Source organism: Mus pahari, chromosome 4 (genome assembly GCF_900095145.1).
Source record: "Mus pahari chromosome 4, PAHARI_EIJ_v1.1, whole genome shotgun sequence".
NCBI classification, from domain to species: domain Eukaryota; kingdom Metazoa; phylum Chordata; class Mammalia; order Rodentia; family Muridae; genus Mus; species Mus pahari.
Genome location: NC_034593.1, coordinates 14,818,791 through 14,824,703, shown reverse-complemented (window position 1 = coordinate 14,824,703; position 5,913 = coordinate 14,818,791).

Below are 5,913 nucleotides of genomic sequence, written 5' to 3'. Positions count from 1 at the left end.
TGTGTGTGTGTGTGTGTGTGTGTGTGTGTGTGTGTGTGTGAATGGTATAGCTGGGTCACATTGTAAGGTTTTGAGGAACATCCATACTGATTTCAAAAGTGGTTGCACTAATTTGTATTCAAAAGAAGAATGTGTTTTATCCCTATGTGCTTACCAGCATTTGATGTTATTTTTTCAACGATAGGGATCTTGACAGGGATACAGTGGAATCTCAATATGGTTTTTGTTTTCATTGCTATAATGAATAATGTATGTATCTTTTTTTTTCTTAAACTTACTGGGTATTTTTATTTCTCTGGACTGGATAATGAGGGTCAAACAAAAGGAATCTAGAGTAAGTGGTAAAACTTGTGTGTTGGTAGGTCTGGATCCTTTGATAGAGCTTACAACTCCCTGTAACTGGCTCCGGGGAGATCTGATATTCTCTTCTGGCCTCTGGGGCACCAACATGCAACACACACACACACACACACACACACACACACACACACACACACACCACACCACACACACCACACATACCAAAGTTTAAAATAAGATAGAGTTCTGATATTCTCTTCTGGCCTCTGGGGCACCAACATGCAACACACACACACACACACACACACACACACACACACACACACCACACCACACACACCACACATACCAAAGTTTAAAATAAGATAGAGTTCTTTCCAGCTTCTGGCTATTATAAATAAGGCTGCTATGAACATAGTGAAGCATGTGTTCTTATTACCAGTTGGAACGTCTTCTGGATATATGCCCAGAAGAGGTATTGCTGGATTCTATGTCCAGTTTTCTGAGGAACTGCCAGACTGATTTCCATAGTGGTTGTACAAGTTTTCAATCCCACCAACAATGGAGGAGTTTTCCTCTTTCTCCACATCCTCACCAGCATCTGCTATCCCCTGAATTTTTGATCTTAGCCATTCTGAGATGTGGTTTTATTTTTTCCCAATTTTTATTAGGTATTTTCTTCATTTACATTTCAAATGCTATCCTGAAAGTCCCCTATACCCTCCCCACCTTGATCCCCTACCCACCCACTTCCACTTCTTGGCCCTGGTGTTCCCTTGTACTGGGGCTTATAAAGTTTGCAAGACCAAGAGGCCTCTCTTCCCAGTGATGGGAAGCTACATATGCAGCTAGAGACACGAGCTCTGGGGGTGCTGGTTAGTTCATATTGTTGTTCCACCTACAGGGTTGCAGACCTCTTCAGCTCCTTGGGTACTTTCTCTAGCTCCTCCATTGGGAGCCCCGTGTTCCATCCAATAGCTGACTGTGAGCATCCACTTCTGTATTTGCCAGATACTGGCATAGCCTCACAAGAGACAGGTATATCAGGGTCCTTTCAGCAAAATCTTGCTGGCGTATGCAATAGTGTCTGCATTTGGTAGCTGATTATGGGATGGATCCCTGGGTGTGGCAGTCTCTGGATGGTCCATCTCATCTCAGCTCCAAACTTTGGCTCTGTAACTCCTTCCATGGGTGTTTTGTTCCCAATTCTAAGAAGGAGCAGTGTCCACACTTTGGTCTTCCTTCTTCTTGAGTTTCATGTGTTTTGCAAATTGTATCTTGGGTATTCTAAGTTTCTGGGCTAATATCCACTTATCAGTGAGTACATATCATGTGAGTTCTTTTGTGATTCGGTTACCTCACTCAGGATGATACCCTCCAGATCCATCCTTTTGCCTAGGAATTTCATAAATTCATTGTTTTTAATAGCTGAGTAGTACTCCATTGTGTAAATGTACCACATTTTCTGTATCCTTTCCTCTCACACCAGTCAGAATGGCTAAGATACTGTGAAACATGTTGCATTTGGTCACTCTATCAATTCTGAGGTTGTGTTATTTACGGAAAAAAACTTTTTAGTTGTGGTGTGGCTTAGTCTTAGCAGACACCTTTAAGAGCTTTCTGCGTGACTATTGCAAACAAGATTAAATAAAGTCAATTATAGGTCAAGAGGTGGAACAAACAACTAGTTGACAGGAAGTGACCACAGGATTAAGAGTAAGAGGGGGTGAGGACAGACACAGAGCAAGTAGCAGGGAGGGACACTGAGTTTGAATGAGGTTGGTCGAGACTTCATGAGAGAGAGGGATGCCGAGGAGGAGGAATGTCAGCTGGGTACTTTCTCTGCCTTTCTGAGCTGGTGGCTTTCACCCCAACATCTAGCCCCTGAGACTTCATTGGCAAATTGAGTGATTGAAATTTTGTTAAAAAACCATTTGGTTGAAATGTAAATGAAGAAAATATCTAATAAAAATTGTTTAAAAAATTCAGTTTTTTGGTGAATAGCTTCTTGAGTTTATATATTTAGGATATATATTTGGACATATATTTATATATTTGGATATTAGTGAAGATTTTTTTCCAAATCTGTAGGTTGCCAGATTTATTGGCTATGTCCTTTGCCTTACAGAAGCTTTCCAGTTTCATGAAGTCCCCTTCTTGATCTTAAGAGCTTGAGCCATCGGAGTTCAGTTTAGGAAATTTCCCCCTGGGCTAATGAGTTCAAGGCTCTTTCCCACTTTCTCTTCTATTAGATTCAGTGTACCTGGTTTTATGTTGAGGTCCTCCATCCATTTGGACTTGAGCTTTGTGCAAGGTGACAAATATGGGTCTATTTTCATTTTTCTACATACAGATAGTTAGTTAGATCAGCACCATTTATTGAAGATGCTTTCTTTTTTCCATTGTATATGTTTAGCTTCTTTGTCAAAGAACACTTGTGTGTGTTAAGTGTGTGGTTTTATTTCTGGATCTTCAATTCTGTTTCATTGATCAAAGTGTCTGTCTCTGTACCAATACCATGCTGTTTGTTTTGTGTTGTTTTGTTTTGTGTTGTTTTGTTTTGTTTTTTTAATCACTGTTGCTCTGTAGTAAAGCTTGAGGTCAGGGATGGTGATTCCTGAGTCGTTCTTTTATTGTTAAGAATTGTTTTCGCTGACAGGAGCGTGATATAGCTGTCTCCTGTGAGGCTCTACCAGTACCTGGAAAATACAGAAGTGGATGCTCACAGTCATCCATTGGACAGAGCACAAGGTCCCCAATGAAGGACCTAGAGAAAGTACCCAGGTAGCTGAAGGGGTCTGAAGCCCCATAGGAAGAACATCAATATGAACTAACCAGTTCCCCTAGAGCTCCTTAGAACTATACCACCAATCAAAGAAAACACATGGTGGAACTTGTGTTTCATATGGCTCTAGCTTTATATGTAGCAGAGGATGACCTTGTCAGTCATCAGTGGGAGGAGAGGCCCTTGGTCCTGTGAAGGCTCTATGCCCCAGTATAGGGGAATGCCAGGACCAGGAATGGGAGTGAGTAGGTTGGGGAGCAGGGGGAGGGGGGATGGGATAGGGGATTTTCGGAGGAGAAACTAGGAAAGGGAATAGCATTTGAAATGTAAATAAAGAAAATTTCTAATAGAAAAAATGAAAAAAAATAGAAAAAAAGAATTGTTTTCACAATTCTGGGTTTTTTTGTTTTTCCATATGAAATTGAGAATTGCTTTTTTCATGTCTTTGAAGAATTGTGTTGGGATTTTGATGGACATTGCATTGAATCTGTAGATTGCCTTTGGTAGGATGGCCATTTTTACTATGTTAATTCTGCCAGTCCACGAGCATGGGAGATCTCTCCATTTTCTGGGATCTTTGATTTCTTTCTTGAGAGACTTGAAGTTATTGTCATACAGGTCTTTCACTTGTTTGGTTAGAATTACCCCCAAGATATTTTATATTATTTGTAGCTATGTGAAGAGAGTTGTTTCCCTAATTTCTTTCTCAGCCTATTTATCATTGGTATAAAGGAAGGCTACTGATTTATTTGAGTTAATTTTATATCTGGCCACTTTGCTGAAGTTGTTTATCAGCTGGAGAAGTTCTCTGGTAGAGTTTTTGGGGTCACTTAATGTATGCTGTCATATCATCTGCAAATAGTGATAGCTTTAATTCTTCTTTGTCAATTTGTATCCCCTTGATCTCTTTTTGTTGTCTTATTGTTTTAGCTAGCTCTTTGAGTACTATATTGAATAGATATGGGGAGAGTGGGCATCCTTGTCTTGTTCCTGATTTTAGTGGGATTGCTTCAAGTATGTAATGGGGTATGGAACTAAACTGAGAATTTACAACAGAGGAATCTTGAATGGCTGAGAAACACCTAAAGAAATGTTCAAAGTCCTTAATGATTAGAGAAATGCAAATCAAAATGACCCTGAGATTCCAACTTACACCAACCAGAATGGGTAAGATCAAAACTGCAGGTGACAACACATGTCAGTAAGGATGTGGATAAAGAGGAACACTCCTCCATTGCTGGTGGGATTGCAAACTGTTACAGCCACTTTGGAAATCAATCTGGAAGTTCCTCAGAAAATTGGAAGTAGAACTACCTGAAGCCCCAGCAATACTACCACTCTTGCGAATATACCCAAAAGATGCCCCACCATGCCACAGGGGCACGTGTTCCACTATAGTGTCCTTGTTTGTGATATCCAGAAGCTGGAAACAACCCAGATGTCCCATAACAGAAGAATGGATACAGAAAATGTGGTTCATTTACACAGTGGAATACTACTCAGCTGTTAAGAACAAGGGAATCCTGAGTTTTGCAGGCAAATGGATGGAACTAGAAAATATCATCTTGAGTGAGGTAACTCAGATTCAACCCAAAAGGACATGCATGGTATGTACTTACTAATAAGTGCATATTAGCCAAAAAATAAATAAAAAAGTACAGAATACCCAAGATACAGTCCACAAAACTCAAAAAGGTCAACAAGCTGAAGGGCCCAAGTGAGGACACCTTTGTGCCACTTGGGAGGGAGAAGAATGCAATCACAAGTGGGGAGGGAGGGAGGGACCTGGGAGGGAAAGCAGACTGGGCAGGGGGAGAGGAGGGGAACCAGATCTGGTATTGGGTGAGGGAAAAGTACTGAAGCCCTGAGGGCCAGGAGAAAGAATGGAAACAGGCAACCTCAGGAGGTAGGAGGTTGTGGGGGACCCTTCAGAATGCACCAAGACCTGGGAGGTGAGAGACTCTTCAGGACTCAATGCAGGAAAGTAGAGAGAGTGACCTTATAGAGCCCACCTCAAGCAGAAAGACAGGATATCAAGTGAGGGAGGGTGTTGCTATCCCACAGTCAAAACTGACTCATAATTGTTTCTGTCTGAAATAACTGCAGGGATGGAAATGGAGAGGAGCCCAAGGAAAAGAAGATCCAGCAGCAGGCCCCAAATGGGATCCAGCTCAAGGGGAGGTCCCAAGGCCTAACACTATTATTGAGGCTATGGAGCACTCACCAAAAGGGACCTATCATGCCTGCCCTCCGAAAAACTCCAACAAGCAGCTGAAAGAATCAGATGCTGATATTTATACCCAACCAATGAACAGAAGCTGCTGACCCCTGTGATTGAATTGGGGAAGGCTGAAAGAAACTGAGGAGAAGGGTGCTCCTGTAGGAGGACAAGCAGTCTCAATTAACCTGGATCCCCAATATCTCTAAAACAATGGACCACCAACCAGGCAGCATACACCAGCTGATATGAGGCCTCCAACACACATACATCAGAGGACTGCTGGGTCTGGATTCAACCAGAGAAGATGCACCTAACCCTCAAGAGATTGGAGGCCCCAGGGAGTTTAGAGGTCTGGTGGGGTAGGGGGTAAGGAATGGGGACATCATCCTCGTGGAGATGGGGGCAGGGAGGAAGTATGGGATATGGAACAGCCAGAGGGTGGACCAGGAGGGGAATAAAATCTGTAGTTTAAAATAAATAGATAGATAAATAGATAGATAGATAGTTAAATGAAAAGAAATTGACACTCCAACACATGGCATGCCCACATGGATAGAGAAATCATGCCAACTTCAGACTAACTGAGAAGCCATCAGCTTTGGTAAGA